Raw genomic sequence first — 27,067 nt, 5'->3', positions numbered from 1 at the left:
CAATAATGGTGCCTGCGGCTAGAGTAATACTCTTTAAGTCGCTGTTATCCACCTCTATTGGAATGGTGTCATGTTCTATGTTGACTAATGGAGTTGGGTTTACCCCCAACCCTTGCTGTTGGAAAGAAGCATTTAGATGTATGTAAGCATCAGGGTTTTTCAACTCTTGTCCCCTTTTAACTTTCACTTCCAGGGAGAATTGTCGGGTCCTTTCTGGGATGGTGACTTCCTCTTTAACCTGAATTTCAACTGCATAAGGTAGCAATTGAGCTGACCTAAATGCTTTTTCTGGATCATCAAAGCCCATGGGATTATCCGCTAATCGGGACCAAGCTTTGAAGTTTATTAGGTCCAAACTAATGGCAAAGCGATTGAGAATGTCACTGCCTAAGTAAAAGGCGGCAGGGACGTCTCGCACGACCCAACAATTGTGGACTATGCTCTTGTTGCCAATGGAGATTTTGAGCATACACCTGCTTGGCAGGAGATGTTTGGAATTAGGCGCTTCCAGGTCCATTTCCCATTTGTCTATCAGTTTGAAGGTGGGAATGGCTGGATCTTTTGGGAGTTGGCGAAACATGGCTTCGCTGATGAAGCTCTTACCGTTGTTCACACACACTCGAGCGAGAACAGAGTCCTTCCCATCATTTAACTGAACAGGGATGAACAACTGCTCTCCAATTTGCTGAATATCAGCCAGGCTCTGAGCTGATTTCACATCTTTCTGGACTATAGGAGTGGGAGTTTCAGATTGTGGATTAGTATAGAATCTCAGAGTGTTTCCTTCCAGCGTGGAGTACCACTTTAGACTGGAAGGAAGGTTGATTTTCAGAAACAGAGAGGACCCCCCATCACCAGTCTGTTGTCCTACTGCTATTACTGTCACATCTGGAATTTGGCTATTCTGGAAGTGAAATTCTACTTGGTCAGATTTTTGTTCAACCATGTGGCATGTGCCGTTTAAACTAACATGGTTGACACTCTGTTTTAATTTTATCGGTCGGCTAGTCTGGGTCCAGAGGACCTTGTTTACGCAATCTATTAGGGGTGACAACCTTCTCAGGAGGTCATTCCCTAGTAAACAAGGGGTGCCCTCTGGGGTCACAACTATGACCGGGTGTTTCAACTTATGTCGCCCAATTTTAATGTCCAAGTCTGCAGTCCCCTCAACGGGAATTTCCTTCCCGTCAAAGTTCTGTAGTTGTCCCGGAAGAGAGGTGAGAGGAATTTGGTAATTCTCTCCCCTTCCTGCATTCAGTTCGTCAAAGGCCCTTCTGGACAGAAGGGTAGCTTGAGATCCAGTGTCCACCAGTGCCGAGATTGTACCCTGCCCCTGTACTTGTACCGGGGCATAATATCTTCCCTCCTTCTCCTCAAGGGGGTACAGATAATGTACATTTTTGGACAACTGGTGGGCTAATTTTCTGGTTTTGGACATCGCTAGCGAAGAGATTTGGGCAGAATTCTGTGGAGAGTCTTGGGAATCTGAAAGAAAAATTTGGCAACTGGAGATCAGAGCCATTGTGGGTTCCCCTGGTTCCAGTTCTGGGCCGCCCCCCCTTTTTGGAGGCAGTCCCCAGTATGGGTTTGAACCCGGGGATTTTCTTGCTGTTGGTTCTGGGATGAGATGGTGGGCGGCGGTAGCTCAGTCTCCACATCTCCCCAGTCTGGATTTGCATCCCTAAGGACCCATTTTTCTTTGGGAGGAGTTCCCCCCTCTCTGAAGGAGAAGATCCTTTTCCCAGGATCCTCTGAGGATCCCTCTCCCTCAAATTGGAAGATCTGTACCTCCTCCTCAAACTGAGTCTGTTTGGGTCTTTTGTTTCCCCTACCCCCCCTCTGCTCCTTAGGAGGCAGACTTTCAGGGGCAAGAGATTTTGTTTCCGGTTCCTGGGTTTCCAGGGGCTGTTTACAAGTGAGGAAGGAAGCTTCCTCCAAGGCTTTACACCCCCCTTCCCCTTGTGCCTCCTCCCTGGGAACCGGTGAGTTATCGGGGTGCTGCCCCCGTCATTGTTCTGGAGCACCAGGTCCAGAGTTGGGTGTGTTCTGCGCCGGCATGCTGATCTGAGGGTTCTGCTGCGCCCTCAGTATATGACCCATATCCCGCGCCATGTTTTGAACCTGGCGCTCTAACTGGGAAACCCGCTCAGGCTGATACGGGGCCCTGTTTTCTCCCCTGGGCTGATCCCGGGAAGGGTAGCTATCCCTCCTCTGGTAATACCCCGGGTTGGGAAGATTTGGGTAACCCTCCACCCTTGGCCTCCCCTCTCCCGGATTCAGTGGTCTGGGCTCAGGGAATTGGGGAAAGAAGGATGGATGGTTTTGGGGCTGAAAGTTGGGTGGATACCTGGGGAAAAAGTTCTGCCCAGGATTTGGAGAGTTTCTGCCCTCCGGTGGGAAGTTAGGAGGGAAGTTCCCTGGGTTAGGTGCTTGGCTGGATCCCCCCCCTTGGGCTGGAGGAGTCCACACATAACCCAGGATGGGTCTGTTTCCCTTGTAACAGGGACTTACATAATCAGGAGAGCGAGGGACCCCATTTGTGGGGCTGCCTCCCTGGCTCCCTGTCTGTGACTGGCCCGAGGACCTTCTGGGCCTAGCATTATTAGGTGCAGGTAGGTTTTTAGGCCCCCCCATCTCCAAATCTAAAACGGGGGTGACCTTTACCTCTGCCACCTTGGCAGCAGCAGGGGTGGTGTTGGCTTTGGGGTTTTTCTGGGCATTACTTTTGCTATCTACCGGTTTCTGCACCTCATAGATCCGGGTAGCCTGTTCAATGACCCAATCTAAGGATCTTTTCTCGTGAAAATCCCTCACGAGCTGGGTCATGATGTATTTGGGCAAGGCATGGAAAAACGTATTTATGAACTCTCTACTATCTGTGCGCACCCTTCTTGTGGTCTGTGCAAAAGCACGCTTTAACTCCTGCACAAATTCTTGTGGGGCCTGATCCTCCCCACATTGCAAATTGTAGGCTGCCTTGCGAGCCTCTTGAGGATTTCTGTGAACAGAAAAATGTTTCAGGATGGCCGCCTTATATGTGGACCATCTTAAATGATTTTGATCCTCCAGCCCCGCAAAGAAACTGGAGTATTCCGGGGAGAATGTCCACTTTACATATTGAATACAGCTTTGGCTGTCATTCAAATGGAAAGTCTCCATCATTTGTTCAAACAACTCTAAGTGCTCCCAAACAGAATACTTAGCGTTCTTATGGTAAGGCGTGATGACGCTCCTGATCGCCTTAATCTGCTTTAAGGGGTCCTTAAGCAAGGCCCTTTTTGCCTTATTGGCCTTTTTGGTTCGGGTAACCCTTGTCCATTCTTCCTCGGACTCAGAGGCACTGCTCCCAGAGGTTCCCGTCTGATCTTCCAGGTTTTCCCGGATTCTGCGAGCCTGGGAATGGCTGGCAGAATGTGGGGACCTGGTCTCCTGTGTCCTGCGCAGTTCAGAGGAGTCTTCAGATTCCTCCTTGCTGCCAGGATTTGATGGGTACCCCCTCCACTGACCTAACTGGGCAGAGGTTTTCAGGATGCCCTTAATGGGCCTACTCTCCTGGGGTTCCCCACTGAACTGTACTGTACTTGGGTGCCCATAACCGGATGCCCACCCCTCCATTCCTGAGTGGTACTGGCCTATGAGCCCCATACTCTTAGCTGGATAGTAATCTGCCATCCCTGCGGCCCTGTGCTCATGTGCGCCAGGGGACATGGGGGTGGTAGAGTCCAGGGACTGGGGGAGATGAAGGCCCCTGGGGTTAGGGCTCCTGCGGTTATGGTCAGGAGTCTCTCTTTCCCAGCGGACCTCATCTCTATCCGCCCCTGCTCCCTGTTGCAATGCAAGAGCCTGCATTTGTGCTTTCAGTTCCTCTGTTAAGGCCTTACTCGACTCTATCAGTTTCTCCTGCATCGCTACCTGTTGCTGGAGCCTCTCATTGTGCTGGCAGAGAGCCTCATTTTCCCTCTGTGTTTCCTGATTGGTCCTCGAGCACTGGGCCAGTCTTTGCTGCAGGAGGGTTATCTCCTGAGCGGTGTCCCTATTGGCCTGCTCCTTTCTTGCCAGAGCCTCTTCCACCCTTCTGGTGTGCTCTACCAAGTTCTGGTTTTCTTTTTGGAGGTCACCCAGCCCCTGGAGGGCCAGGTGATTTTCTTCAATTCCCTTTTTTAAGTGGCAGACTTCCTGGCCTAAGGTATCCCTTTCCTGACTAAGAGCCTGCATTTGTGCCGCCAGGTCGTCCCTCTGCCTTTGGAAGGCACCAGCATTCTGGCGCTCCTGATCAAACTCTGCCTGGGTATCCAGGTCTTTCAGAATTAGTTTGTTGCTCTCTGCCTTCACTCTATCTAGGTGGCCTTGCAGGGTGACTACCTGCTCAGCACATACCCTGTTGAAGTCCAGTTGTTGCTCCAGCTTTTTCTGGTTTTGCAGTAGGGAGTCCAAACCTTCCTGGTATTCCTTCTGCAAGGCCAGAAATCTGGTATCCTGTTCTACCTTTTCCTGTTGCAGCACATCCATATCCTTCTTTATTTTAATGATGTGCTGCCTACTATCATCTTCTGACTCCTGGCTCCTCTGCAGCCTCTGCTCAGAAGAGACCAGGTCAGATTGGACCTTCTCTAACGCCATCTGTTGCCTATTTGCCAGATTTTGGCTTTCAGCACATCTATCCTGCATGTCTCCCAAATATAGGTACAGGTATGCTGCTATCCTGGCAATCTTATTGTGTTCCTCTTTGGCTTTAGGAGCCATATATAGTTCACTCAGGGCCACATGTAATGGACCCTGATCTCTATATATATCTGACCCTGTTTCAGTGACCTGTTGTGTGATGGCCTGCAACCACGCATCCTGGCCCTGTTCGGTCCATTCACCTCTCACAAATAGCTTATGCAAGAGGTGCTCTCTGGCTATTTTCATGTCTACTAAGGTCGTCATTCTAGAGATTGGTCTCTGTCCTGACTTACAGAAGTTTGTATTTTATTTTTGCAGAACAGAACTTTTCTTGGAGTGTCCCTTTTGAGGAATGCTTCACAGCGTAATGCAGCGTGGTGATCCGACCGGATGTATGTATCCCGTCAGTTAGCACACTGTATTAAGCTGCACAAGTGGTATTCTAACCCAAACGTCCGGCTCGAGCCCCCAATTTGTAAGAGGATTCAATTCAGCACTACAGCTAAGTTAACGCCTAGTCTAGAATACTGAATGAAAACCCTTATTGATATATCTTTAGGTCCAGTTCATGCGTTCTGGATGACTACCCCTATATAACACCCCTCTCTTGGACTCCCCCTGACCCCACTGAGCCAAGAAGTAGTTCTGTTTTGCAAGTTTAAAAGGTTTATTTGATAATTTAAAATATATATATATATATCACACTTTATAATAAATTAATAATTGAATATCACACTTAATCTGATATGATACAGATTAACAACAGAGAATCTGGCACTAGCACACTTCTTTATAATCACTAATGAGTTGACATGAAATGGATAAGGTAGCACACTGGTAAATAGGAACAAAAGTATCATGTGGTAGAGGATGCTTTATGTAAGCTCAGGTGGATGCAATATTCAATGAATGCAGTACAGAAAATACTCAATATGATTTCAACCAAACAATGTAATCACTTTTCTCTGGCAATCCCCTCCCCCCCTTGAGGCAAGGCAAGGAAATGGAAGGAAAACACACAGTTCTCAGAAATGCAATCAATGTAAATCAGTTCACCCCAGCAAGCTTAGACAACAGAAGTTTAAAAACACAGGCCCAAATTGCTTTGATATGTGCTGGCAATGAATTGAAAAATATGCTAAAAATGCTTTTTAATTCCCTTTCAGAGGTTCAGGGTGAGTGGTATCTAGTTAATATTAGTCCAGGTTCACACTAGCAATGATGCAGGGATAGCTAGCAGGTTAAACGAATTTCTGGCAAATGGAAGGCAAGCAGCAGCAGTTTTTACATGTGAAGAAATTTGCAACTCGCGGTAAAATTCGCGGATGCGCCGAGCGCTATTACAGGAGAACCACAAGGACTATCTCTATCGTTTTGGGGTCCTAGGAAAGCCTAGGATCTCATCTTCCAAATGAAAGTTACTGCAAGTCTCTAGCACAAACGGTTGCGGAGATATGAGCGATTAAATAAAGGTCGTTTTTCAGATTTGAAATTTTAAAGTTCAAAAAGACACGTGCAACTTGCAACTAGAAAATGACAAGTGACAGCTTTACAAATGACAGGTGACAGTTAGGAGGCAGTTCTACTTAGATTAAATAGATTGAATTATATTATTTTAACTAAGAGATTGGTTCTGCACAGTTTTCTAGGTACTCACACTATATTCTTGAGTGAAATGGGCCTCGCCATGGATCTGGTCAGGGTTTTGGACTGGGCTCGGGTCTCTCTCTGGGCACAGCACTGCTTTCTCTCTGGGTACAGCACTGCTTTCTCCCTCTGGTCTGGTCTCTAGTTCTGGATAGATTGAAGTCTCTAGTTTGGCTCTCTGGAGGTTTGATGGAGGTAAAGTCTGGATCTCTGGATGCTGTATGGTCCGGCAGAGCGCGTTGCAGCAAATGGAATTGAAGGTCCCTATCTGTCCTGTCTGTCTGCTTTTATGTGTTTAGAATGTGGGTGTGTTCTAGCATCACTGACCCTACCTCTCTCTCAGCTTCTAATTGGTCAAACTTCCATTTATCATTTGATTGGGGAATGAACTGTGAGTCAGAGGGATGTCATTTTACGGCTTGCAGATAGGACACTCCTCTGTCAGATTGCACACATTCTATATTTGATAATAAAAGACATATTTCAGAGTTACACAGTTGTTTGAAATTACATATACATGGTGTGGCTGAATTTAGCCATGTCTCTGTCCAAATCTGCTGTTTCTAAGAGCTTGCATTCAGAAATGGCAGATAATTGACTTTTTAACTGATTTTTCACTTTCTGACATTGACCCAACTTTACATACATGTGTGCAGGGAGTAGGGACATTAACTGAAGAAGTTTCAGATTTTTAACATGCACACATTTAGAGTAATATCCACTTTTCCGCTGACACCCCCCTGAACACGCCACCGGGTCGAAAAACCTCTTAAAATGTGGGCAGAAAAATCACAAGAATTATGGTATCATTTATAACATTTTCACATGTCCGCTCTATGAGTTATTCATCTTTTTAAAGTTATGTTCTGGCTCCAAAGGGGTGTGGTTTACCCTCAGCACAAGGTTCCATTTCTGGTTTTTCCAGTTTTGCCAAGCCCGCTTGCTCTCACAGGCAGTGCCCCTCCCAGCTCCTGCCAATTGGAAGCTACATTTTACGACTGCGGTAATAAAAACCTTTGCCTGAGTGAAGAGGGCTTTGTTCACTCTCCTGCAGAGCACAGGTAATTCAATTATCAGATAGATGGCATATCCTTTGTGTGAGCAGCAAAAGGGCAGATGGCCTGGGAACACAGCTGCGACTCAAGTTTCCCTTCTGATGGGGGTAGTTGCCAGGCAGAATTCAGTTCCTTAAGCCAGGTTTCAGATAAAATGTCACTTTTTGTTCCCCAGTTCCTGCATTCAAATAAAACTAAACATTTTTACATATGCAGCTAGAATGCTGATTCTAAGTGCAAAACTATGGCATTTCAACAGTTACAAAGGCATGTGACACCAAACATAGGTCACTCATTTCATCTAAACATTTTTCGATTTTAGTGTCTTTAAATCCAGTGCAACTTAAACTGCTGACTCCATAGCTCAGCCAGTTTTGTTATAAACCTTCAAGTCACTTCAGAATATCACTTTATATTGTATCCACCTCTCAGTAAGTCTTTCTTTGGCATGTTTTGGGTTCATTTATTCAGTTTTCTACAAAAAAGTAAAATCTGGTGTTGTTTTAAATTGCCGGCTTTTGGATAGTGGTGAGTACTGGTACTGCACCCATTTTTGGGATTTAACAAATGAATTCCCCACAATTCTAGGTTTGCATTTGGCAATCAGCATTGCCATTCCCAATGGTTTCAGACTACTGTGCGGGTAGTCCAATGGTGGTTTTAGGCAGTGTCCTTCTGTGCCCATAACATCGGCAAAAATGGGTGGCAGCCTATTCTTCCTGCATTTCCCTGTGCATTTTCTGGGAAGCTCTGGCCATCATGATGTTTTCATGTCAGTACTGCACAGTTTTGAGGTAGGGCTCGGATGCATGGGTAAATACATCCCACAACCTTCATTCTGACTCTGTTGGCTCTCTCCATGACCAACAGTCTGTATTCAGAGCTGCCAGAAACATGGAAACTGCTCTTGTGAACATCAGTGAAGACCTGCTCTCTAACCTTTTCTCTAACACTCCCTCTGTCCTCATCCTACTTGATCTCTCCTCTGCGTTCGACACGGTCAACCATACCATCCTGCTTAATCATCTCTGTGACAACCTGGGTATCGCCGATCAGGCTCTGGCATGGCTGACCTCTTTCCTTTCTGATCGACCCTCACAGGTAACATTGGGGTCCTTCTATCCTCCATCTCCCTTTCTACCTGTGGTGTTCCCCAGTGGTCTAACCTCTCGCCCTGGCTTTTCAACCAATACCTGCCAACTCTCGCCTACTGTATTTCCATTTTCTGCTCAAACTTCCAGTGCTATATTGATGACACCCAAATCATTTTCAGGCTTCCCTCAGACAACTCCTCTCCTTCCCTTATCTCCTACTGTCTAATCGCCATTGAAAATTGGTGTGCTGCCAACGATCTTTATCTAAATGCCAACAAGACTGAGATCCTCCTCATTGGTGCACCTCCACCATCCTTTCCCCTCACTCTCGGGCCAGCCTCCCTTAGCCCTCCTCCTACCCCTACCTGAAAGGCCAAGAAACACAGGGTCATCTTTGACTCCTCACTTTCCTTCTCCGCACACATCTCTGACGTCTCTAAAAAGTCAAACTTCTTATTGCACCTCCTTAGAGGTACTATGGCTTTCCTCTCCTTCCCCCAGAAACTTGCTGTCTCCCAAGCTCTGGTTCTCTCTAGGTTGGCCTACTGTTTCTAAATCTACCTGCCTCCACTCTTTGCCCTTTACAACTAATCCAGAAAAGGACTGCAAGACTTGTCCTTGGCCTCAAGCCCTGGGATCGTATCTCTCCAGCTCGGAAATCCCTTCATTGGCTCCCAGTGGATGCAAGGATTACATTTAACACCCTCGGCATTGTCCACAAGGCCTTCTAGGCCTGGGTCCAAAATACCTTCAATATCCCTCCGTAAATACCTCCCCTCTCGAACCCTTTGCTCCTCTACTTCTAACTCCCTCAGGGTCGGTCGTTTTCAAAGAAATGAGCTGGGGGCAGATCTCTGTCTTCGGCTGGGGCCTCCCTTTGGAACAGCCTGCCAACCACGTTGAAACTTGAGGAGAACCATCTCTAGTTCTGCAAGCACCTCAAGACCTTCGTCTTCACTTCTGCATTTGCCCCCCTTGTCCCCTGCTGATCTGCTTCTCTCTCTTGGCACAGAGATCTGGGTCACCCTCTGTTCCTCAGGCACAAGTACCTGCGCACCTTGCTTCCCTTCTGCACTGCCTCGGGGCCACCACTGGTGCTGGGATCTGTATCTGTACCTATACAGTTCCCCACTCTTCTTCTGCACTTATCAGATATAACCTATCTGACTAATCATGCACTTGCCACTTGCTGACTGCTCTACCATTTTTCACTGCATTTATTTATTTCACCTATTTATTTCTGTTCTCTCCTCTGTTCCACACTCTCCACTTCTCCCCATTCCACGCACTTTCTCCCTTTTCCCTATTCCATGCACTTTCACGTTCCTAATGTCACTGGGCCTAGTAAGATAATTATTTTTCTTCTCCCCTGTTCCCTTCCCTTTGCTTGGTCGCGCTCTGAAACACTTGTGTAGGAGCGCAATATAAATAAAATATATCATATCATTTCACTTCAGGGAATTTTTCTTGGAGTAGAGGAGAAATTAAGTAAGATAAACTTCATTTCACATCCACAAGATAGAAGGGGAAATGACCCCATACCCCTTTCCTTGTAGGGTATCATATATACAGCTGAGGTGGTAAGGTTACCCATTTGTAGGCCTAGAGAGGCCACAATTTGTTCCCTTCCTGATATTAGAGAGTCTTGGTGACATCAGAGGAGATAGCTGTTACCCTCTATTGTTTTATGGGATACATTGTACTCCCATTTTTTGTAACAAGGATTGGGAGCGCTCTCCATCAATCTCTCACCACTGAAGGAAAAAGGATTTTGACAGGATTTGTCTTTCGTTGGATTTTCTACCAGTGACAGGGTCCTCCAACTATTATCAATTGGATCATATTCCTTCATGTCAGATGAGGCGAACAAGCTACACATCAAACCTGTTCAGTAAATTCCTACCCACAGACCAGACCCACTGTCACAGGAAACATCAAGTAGCTCAGGGCAACTTTATTCAGCACTGCAATTTCAACATCCGTTGGAGTGGGCCCAAACACATACCTTTTGCTTTATTTTTCATTTGCAATCAGAAAGTCAGCCATGGTAAACAGACAGGCTGATTTGGTACAGCATTGCTTAAGCAGAATTATAAATATTCTGAGTCAATTGCTCTTTGTAAGGGGAAAACAGTAGACAACACAAAGGACTATGTCCAGACAACTGTAGTGAAAGGTGTGATGATTGATGGCGGCAGTATTTACAGAGGAGCCATACATCAATCTGTTTAAGGCAGCAAGAAAACATGCAGTACTTGAGCAGTGAAACATTTTTCAAGTACAGCAAATTCAGCCTGTGATACTTCAATTGGTTACAAGCAGAAGCAAACTACCACTGACATGTTCGAGAATGTATGCAAAAAAGGATAATGATTATACAATTCATCCAGTTAATTGCACAATACATACCCAAGGATGTTCAGCCATTCACTGCTGTAAAACATGATTTTTTCAAAGCCCCTATAATTTACTTTGCCCCACGTTACAAGATTCTACGCTGGAAGACTTTCAACATTTGCAGTTGTGAAATTGTATGAAAACTCAGGAAAACAATATATTGTCCTCCCCCCTGGGATAGTGAAATTCATATTGTCCTCAGAAAATGTGGTGCAGTCTATATTATTTCATAACAAAAGGAACAATTGTTTAAGGCTTCCACCCTGCTTGTCCATTTCAACAGGTGTGCCTTATCGGAAGCAAGCCAAAGCAAAAACGGGAAAGCCAGCTTCTTTATAAAGAGTCAAACTCATGTAAGAACCCAAAGGGCCCGATTCATGGAAATGTGCACAGAGATCCCGCAAAGCCTGCGCGCCGAGAACGACTCTGTGCGTGTCTGTACAAAGAAGTTAATCTGTGCGCTATGCATATTCATGTTATTGTACACACAAAATAACACTATGCGCAAGTCGTGGCCAGAATGCCCACGACACGTCCACATGCAGAGCCATATCAGCCATGGAAACAAAACAGACCTTTGCACACTTGCATGGGTCCCCCGTAACTATTCCCAGTACCCCTTCAACTCTTCAACATGCGTATCACATATAAAAGTCGTCATATCCTGGTATACCCACGTAAACCATTCATGCACCCCGCTACACTGCTTACACGCACTCCCAAGTCAGATCGGAAACCCAACAGCATTCTTGCACCCCTAAATCCAAGCTTCGATCTTACCTCTGCGCAGTGATTCCTATGCGCAAGTGTCTCTACGTCTGCACATGGGTGGTGGATAGATTGAGTGCATTGCGTGGCCATTTCCTCGATGAGAGGTTGTGCGGACAGTTCCATGAATAAGCTTGATTATGTGCATTTGTGAGCGTGCGATGGACTGCCAGCGGGCCGTGCCGGGCAACACCCACATTTTCCCTTCTTCTTTCCCATTTTACATGTTCCAGGCCCCTAATCTGGTCTATGCGTAGGCTACGCCCATGCTCTACAAGTTGTCTAGTGCAAGGCACCCGGCCGTTCGCTGAGACATGCAGAGCCTGCGAAAAGTCTCTGAAAAGTATACAAAAGTCCAGCGCAGTCGATTCCATGAATCGACGAAAGGCATTTTGCATGTGGTTTGGCACACAATGTCCCTATTGACCGCTCAGAAATTTCAATGAATCGGGCCTCTTATGTGTTATTTTAAGATGGTGTCTATTGGATGGTTTTCTAAGTTCAAAAACCTCTTTGACATTGCATATTAAGTGCCTTATTTACAAAAGCGTTTAAAATGGGGCAAACCCATTGAAAAATGCTTTGTAAATGAGGCTTTATGCCTTTTTAACAATGCAGTACTTAAATTCTTGCACTGTCACCAGAGGCGTTGCTAGGGGGGGGCTAAGGGGGCTATAGCCCCTGGTCTTTTGGTTGTAGCCCCGGATAGAATCTCAGGAGCTACAGCCAAAAGGCTGGCTAGCCCCTAGTCTCAACAGTTCTTTTCCAGACCTAGCAACACCCCTGACTGTCACTCAGCTTCGTTGGTGTGCTAAAATACTGTTGACAATGAAACTTAAAGTTTTGACAATATAAGACATCAATTGAATCTTTTTCAAAGCATCTCCCTGTAAAATATCAGTTATAGTCAACCGCAATTAGATTGCACTGGAATTCGACCACACAGCCACTTGGAAATTGGTTTCAATATGGCGTCAACGTTTATATTCTCCAGATTCTGCACGTTGTAAAGCAGATATTGTGTCACGACAAACACATGTGGCAAATATTTGGGACCAGCTCCATGAAAATCTTTGACACTTTATAAACAGGCCTGACCTGGTCTTTCTAGATTGGCTTGCAAGATGCTGGGCTGCCCTCTACCCAGTGTTTACCATGAGTGGATCATTTTCATAGCTGAAGGAATTATGCCTGAGACACATACTCGATTGAGGCCAGAATATTTTCAGACCTTGCCTTCCTGGAGACAAGTGTACGCATTTTCCTCTGTCCATTACTTTACGAGGAAGCTGTGTTGGGGTAAAGTATTTTAATCAGATTCAGAAAACCTGGGTGCATTTGAAAAGATTATGGTCACATTCCGAGACGTATTTACAGTAAGGGCAACTAGGCCCTGGTGTAGTGCATCCGGTTTGCAACACGTGCTGCATTTTATAGCAGTTTCTTTTCAATGTGTTAATTTATTTTTAAAAAGTTAGCTTTGGTTCACAGAGTCTGGCTGAGCCACAACAATAGATACGTGATTTCAAGCTGTTAGCTATCACTTCACGCTTTGCTGGCCAAACTGTTATACATGTTTGATATTTATAAAAACGTTATTGTTAGGGTGACTTTTGTTTCAAAAATAAAAAAAGGAAATGCATACCAAGCACAGCGCGCATTAGGTGTTTAGTGATTCAGCCATACAACTCTCACAGACCTATGTGACCGATATAAAGCCCTTATGTTCTCAAAATGTCCTTTAATATGCAAAGCAGCCCAAACCTCAAGGGATTTGTTAGTCAGGAAAACACACAACTTCCCCTTAATGAAATATTTAAAAACGTATGACAAGTTTATAACAAATATATACGCAATTTATGTGGTTATATCTAAAAACACATGGTAATAATTCCCATGAAGGTAGAAATGGATAGTGCAATGCATGTTTATTTTAACATCAGCAAGAGTCCAAACACGTTTCAGACATACATTTCACACATATAACAATATATTCATTTTAGCAGCATAGATAACACAATTTAGAAACGAAAACATACATCCATCAAGATTTACAAAACAGGTGTGAAACACATTCCCGAGTAAAAAAAAATAAAAAAAATAAATGGATTAAGTATAAAACACTTATGTGCACACGAGTAGTCGATAACACAATATAAAACTGACTACCTTAGACTGGACACTAATTGATTGCCATACATATACATCATGCACAAAAGTGTGATCAGGCCTGAGAAATAATTCACATCAATGTGTGGACAGGCCAAATACAGACGCCAACTAGACGCCCCCTTGGGTGCTGAATTTATAAAGGAGGACACACAGCCACCAATCCTCAGTGGTCTAAAGCACAGCAATTCCCACAGGTGGGCACTAAAATTATAGTCAGAAGCAAACACTGCTTTCCATCACTGGTTGCCCATTTCGGAGGCCTGTTGCTACCCAAAAGGTGCAAGCATAAAGAGATTGTGCAGAAGTTTAAATGGTGAAGAATAAATCTAAATGTGCTTGTGCATGAAAGGATTCCCAAAGTCACAGAAGGGTGAGGGAGAACCAAAACTGCGTGCCAAAGGTACAAACTATTTCACAGCTTTAAAGAAGAAAGGTCTGTGCGGTCTTGTCCAGATATCCATTCAGCTTTCTTTACAGAAGCTGCTCAGTTTATCAAGTGTCTTCTATGACATTCAAGGACACCGGCTCAGCACTCCCAGACCAATAATTTGCAAAGTCTGCCACACAATGTTCAACAGTTACCTTTATAAGTAACCTTTGCAAGAATTAGATTTTAAATAAAAAGTTTTACTGTAAAACAGTATCTCAAATGACAGCAGGACATCTGTATCTATAACACACACATTTCAAAATGGTCCTATTTATTGTACAGTCCAACCAACTCTAAGGAGTTAACAAACATTTTAAATTACCACAAATTGTGCAAAGGTGGTGTTGAGCTAGAACTCCGGACCGATTGATCAGCTTTAATCTTGGAGTGTTAGGTATTTTGGACAATGTTATAAAAAGCATTCATGTATACAGTGTGTACCACTTCATTTGGTCTAAATGCTGCCCACACTCCATAGCTATGAGATATGCTGATGCTTCCCGCCCATGAATGTTCAGGGTTACCCTTATCCATTACTCCTCTGTGAGAATGCAGAACCAAAGGTTGCAAGAACCATCTCCAAAAGTCTTTACTATACTGCAGTGTTTATGCCAAACCATAGTTTAAATATTTCACTTGGGATTTTGCCATCTTTTAATGGCGTTCTAACCCAAGGCATTGAAGCTACATGATCTGTGGCAGGTAACTTGCCTTATTTCCATTCTCCCCCCTGCTAACACCAGAGCTGTAACCAAGAGGAGGTTGAGTTATTTATATTCAACATTTTTATGGGATGCGCCTGCATATATTTCATGTGCACACATTTGACAATGAAGCATGAAAAATGTACTTATGTTGCCTGAAACATTCTTATCCCAGACCAGTCCACGTGCGTCTCTTGGGGTACAGCAGGCAGCTCGTAAGAAACCAGATATTAGGATTGAAACCAGAATTCCTCATTCCAACCTCCTCTCTATTGTGTCCAGTTGGCAGACAGTTTATGCTCAGAGCACATCCTCTAAAAGATTGCATTCTAACCTCACCGAAAGTATACAACTGGCCTCAACGAGATCCTCTACTTCACTGAACTGTAGAACACACTGCCTTCTCGAAATCTTGGGCAGCAGAGATATGAAAACACTCTTTCAGCTAACATAACCGAGGATAACAGGCTTGAATTAATAGAGTGGAAGCAATAACTTTCTAATCTCTGCTGCCTTAAAAATGTTCCTATGTTGCTATGGAGCCAACATGCAGGACACACTGGGGGTGACAGGGTCTAGTTTTGCCATGGTGGACAGAGCCTGTTGAATGGTCAGACTCTGGTGAATGTGCAGAGTCTGCCAGAGGTGGAGTAAAGTTGGGGGTAAGGTGCATACACTTAGTTGGACCTAGGCTAGCAGAAAACCTAAATACGCCACTGCACACACTGCCTATGTTTGAAGTAGAACATTATTTACAATTGCAATGGATGTTGTACATCATGAAAATGTGTGTATTTGACTCCATGATTTACCTAATACCCTACAAATAGTATCATGTACTTTACATGTACAGGGTTTTGGCCTTTACTTGTAAAATGTTGGTTGTTCATATGGCCTTCATTATTTTAAACTAGTAAGATGATCCAATGTTAGCCACAGCTGTGAAAGAGATTCTGTTCCTAAATTCCAAGATTAAATATATGTCTTTAACAAACGTGTTCCTCCTGATCGAACAGATTTAACAAGGGGGGTCCTGGGAGTCCCTCTGCCAGACATTAGTCCTGGTTACGAGGGACTTACCCAGAGTCTTTAGCTCACTATCTTTCACAGAGAATAAATATCCCAAACATATCAGTCTTTGTCCTGCCCTGGGGCAGTCCAGCACCGAAATGCGAGGCAATTCTCCTCTTAACAAGAGTACCAACAGAAACCCCAGACACGTGTTTCGGTCTGGTTGGACCTCATCAGTAGGGTGGATCTGTGCCTCTCTAAGAATAGTGAGCAAGGGGTCCACGTCTGGATCCCCCTAGTAACTTAGGGTGAGACCCAAAGTTACTTAAATATGCAGATTTAACAAGGGGGGTCCTGGGAGTCCCTCTGCCAGACATTAGTCCTGGTTATGAGGGACTTACCCAGAGTCTTTAGCTCACTATCTTTCACAGAGAAGAAATATCCCAAACATATCAGTCTTTGTCCTGCCCTGGGGCAGTCCAGCACCGAAATGCGAGGCAATTCTCCTCTGAACAAGAGTACCAACAGAAACCCCAGACACGTGTTTCGGTCTGGTTGGACCTCATCAGTAGGGTGGATCTGTGCCTCTCTAAGAATAGTGAGCAAGGGGTCCACGTCTGGATCCCCCTAGTAACTTAGGGTGAGACCCAAAGTTACTTAAATATGCAGATTTAACAAGGGGGGTCCTGGGAGTCCCTCTGCCAGACATTAGTCCTGGTTACGAGGGACTTACCCAGAGTCTTTAGCTCACTATCTTTCACAGAGAAGAAATATCCCAAACATATCAGTCTTTGTCCTGCCCTGGGGCAGTCCAGCACCGAAATGCGAGGCAATTCTCCTCTGAACAAGAGTACCAACAGAAACCCCAGACACGTGTTTCGGTCTGGTTGGACCTCATCAGTAGGGTGGATCTGTGCCTCTCTAAGAATAGTGAGCAAGGGGTCCACGTCTGGATCCCCCTAGTAACTTAGGGTGAGACCCAAAGTTACTTAAATATGCAGATTTAACAAGGGGGGTCCTGGGAGTCCCTCTGCCAGACATTAGTCCTGGTTACGAGGGACTTACCCAGAGTCTTTAGCTCACTATCTTTCACAGAGAAGAAATATCCCAAACATATCAGTCTTTGTCCTGCCCTGGGGCAGTCCAGCACCGAAATGCGAGGCAATCCTGATCGAACAGTCAGAAAATATGACCAAATACATTTCCTGGATGATCAGCCAGGTAAACAGGTGGGAGGAATGACACACGACTCTCTCCCAGGTTAAATCACGAAGCCCAAGGTAATGTAAGTGGTCACTGAATGAATATTAGCAACAAGTTCAGTAACTCATTCCTCCCTAGGATCTTGGAGAGGCTAACTGACAGCAGGGAGCTTACGTGAAGTTCCTCCATTTGAAGAAGAGTGTCTATAAATCAGTGTAAACTGCACTATCGAAAAACAATTAGCAAAACAAAATCAGCACAAGGCCTGACCCAGGTGACACGAGGATGCAACTGAGGGAGGCAGAAAACAAGGTCTCATACTGCAACAAATACTCAAACTGCAGCAGAGCCTACATACGGTTGATGGCTGTTTGGGTGCAGGAGCAGTCCATTATTCAGGGCAGGTGATCAAAACTGAACAGTCAAAGAAATAACACATTGCTGAGCCAAAAGAGTGCAGTATTCAGGCAGGAGCTCAAAATGAAACAGGCAAAAAGTATCAAATTGCTTGAGACAAGACCGGTCGTATAAGAGTAGCTACTTACATTGAAGGAGTACAGACCAGGAAAATGAAGTTTCAATCAGGAAATTCCAGGAGCCAGGTTGGGAACAAAGCCAGATATTTGATAATCAGTAGGGTTCAAAACACACAACTTGACTGACTGCTACTCTGACTGCTGCTGGTGAGAATCAGCTTGATGTAAGTTTTAGCTCCCTTTCTTCTGGGTCCAGGGAGGCTGTACCAAAATGCTGTGCACCATTGGTTGAGATGCCATGCAGCGTTTATATGAAGTCCATAAATGTCAACCATCTCCTGTACTGAATGGAGAAACATCAGTGGAGGTAAAACATATATGCTCTGTAAGACGATTCAATTCAATACTACAGCTAAGTCAATGCCTAGTCTAGGATACTGAATGGAAACCCTTATTGATATATCTTTATGTCCAGTTCATGCGTTCTGGATGACTACCCCTATATAACACCCCTCTCTTGGAATCCCCCTGACCCCACTGAGCCAAGAAGTAGTTCTGTTTTGCAAGTTAAAAGGTTTATTTGATAATTTAAACAATCGATATATATCACACTTTATAATAATTAATAATTGAATATCACACTTAATCTGAGCAGTAATCAATAATGGATAGTCTGGCACTAGCACACTTGTGAATAGGAACAGAAGAATAAGGTGGTAGAGAATACTTTATATAAGTTCAGATGGATGTAATGTTGAATGAAAAATGCAATACAGAAAATACTCAATATGATTTCAACAAAACAATGTAATCACTTTTCTCTGGCAATTCACCCCCCCTTGTATGCAATGCAAGGAAATGGAAGGAAAGCACACAGTTCTCAGAAATGCAATCAAATGTAATTCAGTTCACCCCAGCAAGCTTAGACTACAGAAGTTTGAAACACAGGCCCAAAATGCTTTTATATGTGCTGGCAATGAAGTGAAAAATATGCTAAAATGCTTTTAATTCCCTCTAGAGGTTCAGGGTGAGTGGTGTCAAGTTAATATTAGTCCAGGCTCACTCTAGCAATGATTCAGGGATGGTTCTTAAGAGGCAAACAAATTTTTAGCAAGGAAAGCAAGGAAAGCAAGGAAGCTGCTGTTTTCACACGTGGAGAAATTTGCAAATCGCAGTAAAATTCGCGAGTGCGTTTTTCGCGATTGCGGCAAAAATATAGGGAAAAGGAATGCGGTTCTAGGTTCGTTGAAAAGCCAAGATTCCCAGCTTTCAGAGGAAAGTTACTGCAAGTCTCTAAGACAAACGGTCACGGAGATATGAGCGATATGGTAAAGGTCGTTTTTCAGATTTGAAATTTTAAAAGTTCAAAGTGACAAGTGACAGCTAGCAACTAGAAATGACAGGTGATAGCTTTGCAAATGACAGGTGACAGTTAGGAGACAGTTCTGGTTAGATTAAAATAGATTGAATTATATTATTTTAACTAAGAGATTGGTTCTGCACAGTTCTGCTAGGTACTCACAATATATTTTTGAAATAAATGGGCCTCGCCACGGATCTGGTCAGGTTTTCTTCACTTGCCACGGACGGTCTCTGCGCACAGCGTCTGGGTCAGCTCTACTCTGCTGGTCTGGTGTGGGTCTCTGGTTCTGATCAGGTCTGTGGGTCCGGATACAGCGGTCTCCGGTTCAGCTGGTCTCTCTCTGGATACAACACTGCTCTCTGGCAAATGGCAAGAGTTCTTGCAAAGAATTCAAACAGCTCGCCTGGCTGTGATAATGGCAATGATTTGAGGCCTGCTAAAGAGGGATTTAGCTTGTAGTTGACCTCTCTGCTACAAATTCTGAAGTAAAGTCTTGGTCTCTGAAGGTGGATAGATTGAAGTCTCTATGTTGGCTCTCTGGAGGTTGATGGAGGTAAAGTATGGATTTTCCCGGCAGAGCGTCCCGCAGCAGATGGAATAGAAAGTCTCTATCTGTCCTGACTGTCTGCTTTTATGTGTTTTGAAAATGGGTGGAGAGGCTAGCTTCCTAGGCCCTTCCCCTCTCCACTTGTTATTGGCCACTTCATCCTCTTCCCCTTGATTGGGGGAATGAAATGAAGTGTCATCATGATGAGGTCTGTTTATGGTACAGAGAACCCACCCCTGTCAAATTACACACAATCTATATTTTGACCCAAAAGACATATTTGCACAGGTACACATTTGTTTAAAATTACATGCACCCATCACATATCACAGGAGGTATACCCTGTCCAAATCTGCTCTTCCTGGGAGCTTGCATTCAGAAATGGCAACATTTGCACTTTTTAACTGGTTTCGTAATATCGGACATTACCCCAAATTTATACATGTACGCAAGGAGTATGGACATTAATTGATGAAGTGTCAGATTTTTAACATGCATATATTTTAAGTAATACCCTCTTAACTGCTAGCTTGCCCCCAGATCATGCCACCGGTTCTAAAAACCTCTTAAAATGTGGGCAGAAAAATCACAAGAATTATGGTATCATTTAAATAATTTTCACAAGTCCGTACTATGAGTTATTCATCTTTTTCTAAAACCATATTCTGGCCCCAAAGGGGTGTGGTTTCCCCCCTACACAAGGTTGAATTTCTGGTTTTTCCAGTTCTGCCAAGCCAGCTTGCTCTCACAGGCAGTGCTCCTCCCCTTTCCTTCCAGGAGGAAGACACTTTTACGGCCCCCATAATAAAACATTTGCCTGAGTCAGGACAGGGCTTTGTTCAATTTCCTGCAGAGCCCAGGTAATTCAATCAGAGAAGTGTCATATCCCTTTTGGTGGGAGCAGCAAAAGTCAGCTAGGCCTGGGAACACAGCTGTTGTGCAAGTCTCATCTCCTGTCGGGGGTAGCTGGTGGGCAGAATTCAGTTCCTTAAGCCAGGCCCCAGCTAATGTCACTTTTAGTTACCCAGTTTTCTGCATTCAAATAAAATTAACCATTTTTACATATGCAGCTGGAATGCTGATTCTAAGTTTAAAACTATGACATTTAAACAATTGCAACCTATGTGACACTCAAAAGTAGGTCACTCATTTCTTTCAAACATTTAGATTTTTAGTGTCTTTCAGTCCAAATTTACTTAAACTGCTGAAATCCACAGCTTAGCCAGTCTTGTTATAAACCTTCAAGTCACTTCAGAATATAACTTTACATTGTATCCACCTCTCAGTAAGTCTTTCTTTGGTCTGCTTTGGGTTCATTTATTCAGTTTTACACAAAGTCTGGTGGTTTTAAAACGCCGGCTTTCTGATAGTGGTGAGTACTGGTAATGCAACCATTTTGGGGATTTTTCTTGGATTAATGCATTCCAAACAGGAATGGTTCTTACATGGTAGTAAATCCTTGCTTAACATTGTTTTGATGGGGCTCCTTACAGTAAAATGGTTATGTGGAACCCCACAAAAGGGTTGAATCTTTAAAGTGGTCTGGTGAGCCACGCTTTCAGCAACTTTTTGACATCAGTAACAGTGGATTTTGTTAACAAAGATCTTTCTTTACTCTGGTGGGTGGCAAGTTAGGTAACCATTTTGGTATGCGCACAAACTGCGTGGTTCTCCTGGATTCTGGCGCACTTGTGGGCTTTTTGGCCATCTTGGATTTTCTAAGCCCACAGCACCAAATGTTGCAGCATGATAGCTCAATCGTGGGTCAGGACACCCAACAGCTCTCTTTCAGAATCGTGGGTAAAGACATTTGACAATTTCAAATTAAACATTTTCAAATCCTCCTATCTGGTGAAAGGAGAGGAAATGTGGGTAAAGAGAATGAGGGAAATCAGAGGAAAGCGAGGCTTCAGTTAGCTTGTACATCTACCTGAAAACAGAATATGTTGTCACCCCTAAAAATGATAGGGTACTATATAATCTGATAGTATTCAATACAAGCAGGAAAATGCCAGCTGTTGCTCATGGCTGCAGAGATTGACTGAGTAACACCTTATTCTCTAACAGAGCTGAAACACTGCAAATCTCCCTTCCCCATCTATACACACCATGGATATTCTGACTGGGAGCGTCATTCATAATAATGTCTACTCCACTTCTACAATTGATATACACATCTTACATAGTTTGTCCACCTGTGCATTGTTTAGATGTATTTCCCATTATAACACTAGGTCAGTGGCCTTAGGTGCCAAACACTGTAATATGTTCTTGCATTTGACATAGTGAGTATGTTAATCATGTGAAGTACTCTTAAGTCTCTCACCATCTTAGTCTATCTAGATGTGTCCGTTTACTACACTCTAATATATGTCTCTCTGTGATTGAGCTTAACAAATCATACGCAGGAGAGGGATGTCTTAACTCATTATCAGCCAGCATCATCAAGGGGGCAGACAGTTGAATTGCTGTGTCCATAGTCAAGACTGAACAGATCACACAGTGTATGATGTGTTGTTCTAACAAACCACCAGAGATCCCTGTGTTTCAGACATAATCACACTTTGTTAGTTATCCAAGCGCCAAAGATGTGGTGGTATAGTCTGAAATCACAAGTGTTTGTTATGTTGTATCAAGCGTTAGATACAACACAGTGATTCGCTTAGTTGGCCTTACCATCCACGTTGCAAACATGTCCATCTCCTGTTCTATTCAGTCATTTGTTGTCCAAGGACGTGGAAATTTAAATGGTGATCTTGACTTTTCTTACACATGATCAACAATGTATCATCAGATGTATATTTACCCCTGGCCAGTTATTATCTATTGTGGCGGGTCAGAAGGATTCAGACACATTGGGGACAATTGTATTATCTTTCATGAAAATATTGAAATAAAACCTATCTTTCCCTATTGCTAGAGATAATACTCTGCCTATCTAAAGGATCTAGAGGTGCTTGTGAGTTGTCAGGAAGTCCAAAATAAAAATGTCCTCCATCCAAACTCACTCTACCTGACCTTACCACTATTTTAATTATTTATTTATGTCTTCATTTGTAAAGTGTGCCAAGCCCAAGGGCATTTGGGTACTAGTTACCGTAATATTTAACTACATTGAATATGGCAAGAGAATGTCTTTTTTCCCCTGCTCTTTTGTTCTGTTCTGTTAGTCTCTTTATTTTCAAGTTTCTCCTTGGCACACATTTTTCGTAATGTAATCTTCTTGGATAATCTCTTTGATCAACTCTTGTAGCGCTTCCAAAATACTAAACTTGCAGACTCTTCCCAGTCTTTTAATTCAGGCTTTCCTAATCTGGGTTTGTCTTGATCCTTTTTAGGCCTTCTTTGTCATGCATTCTCTTTCTGAGGTTGTCACCTCTTTCATCTTGTTCAATTGACAATTTTATTTCCTGTTTCTCATTGCCTGACTCTATCTTGGGCGTTCTCCAGTATACAACTCTGAAGGCATAGGGTATCTTCCCTTCTTTCCAGGGCACTTGCTTCCCATCTCTGTTTATTCCCCACCTGGAATGGTTAAGCCCGTCTCATATAGGATTTTTACATCTCTTGTTAACTGATCTTTCTAGTGACAACTTTGGACTGGGACCAGTTATTCCCTTCATATAATATCGGTCCTCCTTGACTGGATTATTTGTTACTTGCTTTATCTGGTTTTCACCATTACAATTATTCAGTCTTTAGGTTTAATGTCTCGTCCTTAGGACTGGGATGAGTTTCTTCATATATTTAACAATGTCCTGGGCTCTTGCATCTCCCGGTTCCCAAGGTACCTCTCTGTATGCAGGGGAAGGTGGCAGGTTGCTGCTCTCACTCGGGCAACTCTCTTTGGTATCTAGCTTCTCGCTCCTCACTCTTGCCGGCGTCCTGTTCTTGGCTTCTCTTTGACTTTCTGCTGTACACGGGTGCTGGCATTAGGAAGCTGTCCACACTTCCAGCAATGGTGGTCTTGGCTTTGTTGTTCATGTGTGTGATTCCTCTCTTTCTCTTCACAGCAATGTATCTGCTGTTGCATATGGTGGGTCTCCAGAGTTCACAATGGCTTTTTTCATTTCATCAAAAGTCGTGCACATCTCTCCTTCAAGAGGCATTTCCTTTGTCATATTGGTTTCTTGTAGCATTGACTTCAGCCAAATGTAAATATGCTACATTGTTCCTTATATCAGACAGTCCCATATATATGGCTGTAGTCAGAGGTCTAGGGAGGTCCTCAAAGGAATAGGATTCCTTGTCCCCAAAGGGGGAGTCTGTACCAGGGAGGTCCCCCGTGCCTCGACCCCTAGTGAGGGTCTTGCATAGCGGTTCACCTCCCTAACCTCAAAAGCAAAGGCCCCCCTTGAGGAGAAGGGATGAACACCTGTGATTTGTCACATCATCTATCAGGTATTCTCTTCTCAGGATCAGTTTTGAGTTTTGTCATTTGTGAAATGTCCATTGCAGATACTACTAGGTCATTCAAGAAAGCCCAGCGTTTGGATGAGTCAGAGCATTTTCGTTTTGATCCTTTTTAATGAGCCATCTACAGAAGCTCACATCTGGTGTTCCACTCATGCACTGCTGGTCACATCGCTATACATCTCCTGAACACCCACATGTTGTCTTTACCACACATTCTTTTGTGAAGACTTTTTCAACCTCCCAGTCAGAAGCCCATCTTCTGTGTACTATCCAACATTTTTCACAGTTGCTGGTGTCAGAGGAATCATACCCTTTGGATTTCATTTAATGAGTGAATTCTGGTTTAAATTTGCTTTATATCTACCTCTCCAGTAAAACAAGTGCATCATTTACTTCTGAATGTTCTGCCCATCCAAAGAAGCAGCGATTGTGTACAGTAGTTAAAACTTCCCATTCCGTACTGGCAGCTATCAGTTCATCAACTTGAACTTGATGGCCCCCATCCATGGTTTCTTCCACATTGACCAACCTTTTCAACATCTCTGGTACTGTTGTTCTGCCATGTTCACATTCTCTTTCCCTTGCTCCAGCCTTGGCCGATTTCTGCAATCATTTCTTTGCCACTAGATCCTTTTCCGCTCTTCTCAAGCACTCCCTTGTGCACCCTCGTCTGAAAAAGCCTTCTGCTGATCCTTCCTGCCCGGTCAACTATCACTTGATCTCTATCACACCTTTCCTGGGCAAACTCCTTGAGGAGTTGGCCATCTCTCAGCTTGGCCTCCACACTGAATCTGCTGGTTATCTCCATGTTATCTTCAGTGTGGCTTCAGATTGACACGAGGCAAGGAACCTGCTGTCCTGAACTCCCATGAAGATCTGCTTTCCAACCTTGACTCCTCATCTTCCTTGACCTCTCTTCTGCCTTTGACATGGTCAATCACGCCACCCTGATCAAGTGTCTCAGTTTGAAGCTTGGAATCACTGGGCAGGCTCTGGTGTGGCTGACCTCCTTCCTCTTGGACTGATCCTCCCAGTTCCAACTTGGGTCCTTTCTCTCCACCACCTCACTTTCCACATATGTTGTTCCCCAGGGCTCTATCCTCTCACCCTGGCTCTTCAATGTCTATCTGGCCTGCCTGGCCCACCTGATCTTTACTTTCTCCTCTAACTTTCAATGTTATGCGGATGCCACTCAGTTCTCTTTCAGGCTACTCTCAGCCTCCTCTCCCTCCTTGCTCATTTCTGACTGTATATCCGCTATTCAGGGATGGTTCACCTCTAACAACCTCTGCCTTAATGCCTGTAAGTCAGAGATCCTTCTCATTGGGAGACCTGCTCCTGATTTTCCTCTCTCCCTCTGGGCACCATCCTTGGGCTCACTCCCCACTCCCACCTTTGAGGCAAAAAACCTTGGCGACATCTTCAACTCCACTCTCTCCTTCTCCCCACAAATCACAGACCTTGCCCAGAAGGCCCACTTCCAGCTGCACCACCTCAGATGTTTCCTACATTTTCTCACCTAACCCAGAAGCTCACTGTCTCGAGAGTTCTGGTTCGCTCCAGGCTGGACAACTGCAACAGCCTCTTTCTCAATCTTCCTAACTCTGCTCTTCGCCACCTTCAACTAATCCAGAATGAGACTGCAAGACTTATCCTTTGCCTCAATCCCTGGGACTGCATCTCTCCAGCTCTGAAATCTCCCCACTGGCTCCCTGTGGCTGCCAGGATCATGTTCAAGACCCTCTGCATCATCCACAAGGCTTTCCGGGGCCGTGGTCCTCTCTATATCCAGCACTCGTTTCCTAAATACCTTCCTCCTAGAGCCCTCTGCTTATCAACCTCAAACTCTCTGCGGGTCAGACGCTTCTCCAAACAGAGGGTGGGTGGTAGCTCTATCTCTTCTGCAGGTCCTCCCTCTGGAATGGCCTCCCTGCCCCTCTCAGACTTAAGCCGGATCACCTGAAGTTTCGTAAGCTGCTCAAGATCTTGCTCGTCTCTTCTTCATTCTCTCTCATCCCCTGCTAATCTACCTGTCTGCTCGCCCTGACTGGTGGCCTGGTTGCCCTCAGAGTCACACAAGGACCCCCCCCCCCCTTAGCCAGTCACCCTGCACTAAGCTGACCTACCTAGCACTTCTGGTTTGGGACTACACCCTTTTCATCCTCTGCCATACCCACACTTACTCAGAGCCCTGCTGCCCTGACTGCACTCCCCCTTGTACCCCTTCCTTGCACTTCTGCCCACCCCCTTTCCCTGAACGTCTGGTTGCACTTGCATGATCTGAATGTCACAATGCCTAGTAACATCATTTGTCTTGTCATTCCTCTGTCTCCCCTTCTTGTCTTGTGGCACCTAGAAACACTTGTGTAAAGATGCACTATAAATACCAAATCATATCATATCTGTAGCAATAGGAACTGGAGAGTTGTACTATCCCTGCACCACAGAACCTTGCTTCTGACGTGTTTCCATACATGAAAGCAGTGTAATGGCCTCTCAGTACTTCCCCCGTTGAAGAAACGGTTTGCAGTGTTCCCTTCCAGGTATATGGTCCTGAATCACTTGTGCTCATTCTGATGGCACACAAGGGTCACTATTAGTTATCCCGCTTTCATGGTGATTTCATCAGTCATATGCGCACACATTTACACACGTAATCCTTTCAACTTAGTGCTTGCGTTTGGGCTAGAACTATATCCCAAGGTGAACATTCATCCCATCATAATGAGCACATTTGTGTTTTATAATGGTAATTTAAGCATGTAGTCTACATCAATTCTCTTCCCTTGTCATGCTCCTTTTTAAGTCTGCCCACCAGTTATTACTGAATAATGAAAGTTTAGATTTTCTAAAAAGTATTTTTAGCCTATTATTTTATCATTTTGCCAATAGTAATAGGTTCATCTGTTGTCAAACGAAAATGGGAGCCCAAGTCATAGTGTTCACCGATGAGGCTTAATAGTGCATGGTGAAGTCTCATGATTTCTGTGTCATACTTGATAGTAAGGCCGTGATTCATTTTAGGTCCATAAACACATCAGTTCTTTGCATATTTAGCATATATGCGCTCTTGTGTGTCCTTGTAATGCTCTGAATTCTAAACACTGTTAAGTGATCAA

The 27,067-nt window shown here is 44.3% G+C and overlaps 1 protein-coding gene across 9 annotated transcripts in view; it reads left to right on the top strand.

The window, feature by feature from the left end:
- Positions 1-27,067, top strand: part of B3GALT1 (beta-1,3-galactosyltransferase 1) — a 2,246,978-nt gene that overhangs the window by 1,107,523 nt on the left and 1,112,388 nt on the right. The gene's annotated exons all lie outside the window — the stretch shown is intronic.

The sequence above is a fragment of the Ambystoma mexicanum genome, chromosome 9 (assembly GCF_040938575.1).
Source record: "Ambystoma mexicanum isolate Mex_15411 chromosome 9, UKY_AmexF1_1, whole genome shotgun sequence".
NCBI lineage: Eukaryota > Metazoa > Chordata > Amphibia > Caudata > Ambystomatidae > Ambystoma > Ambystoma mexicanum.
Note: the sequence above shows the minus strand (reverse complement) of the source record. Positions and strands in the feature narration are given on the sequence as shown.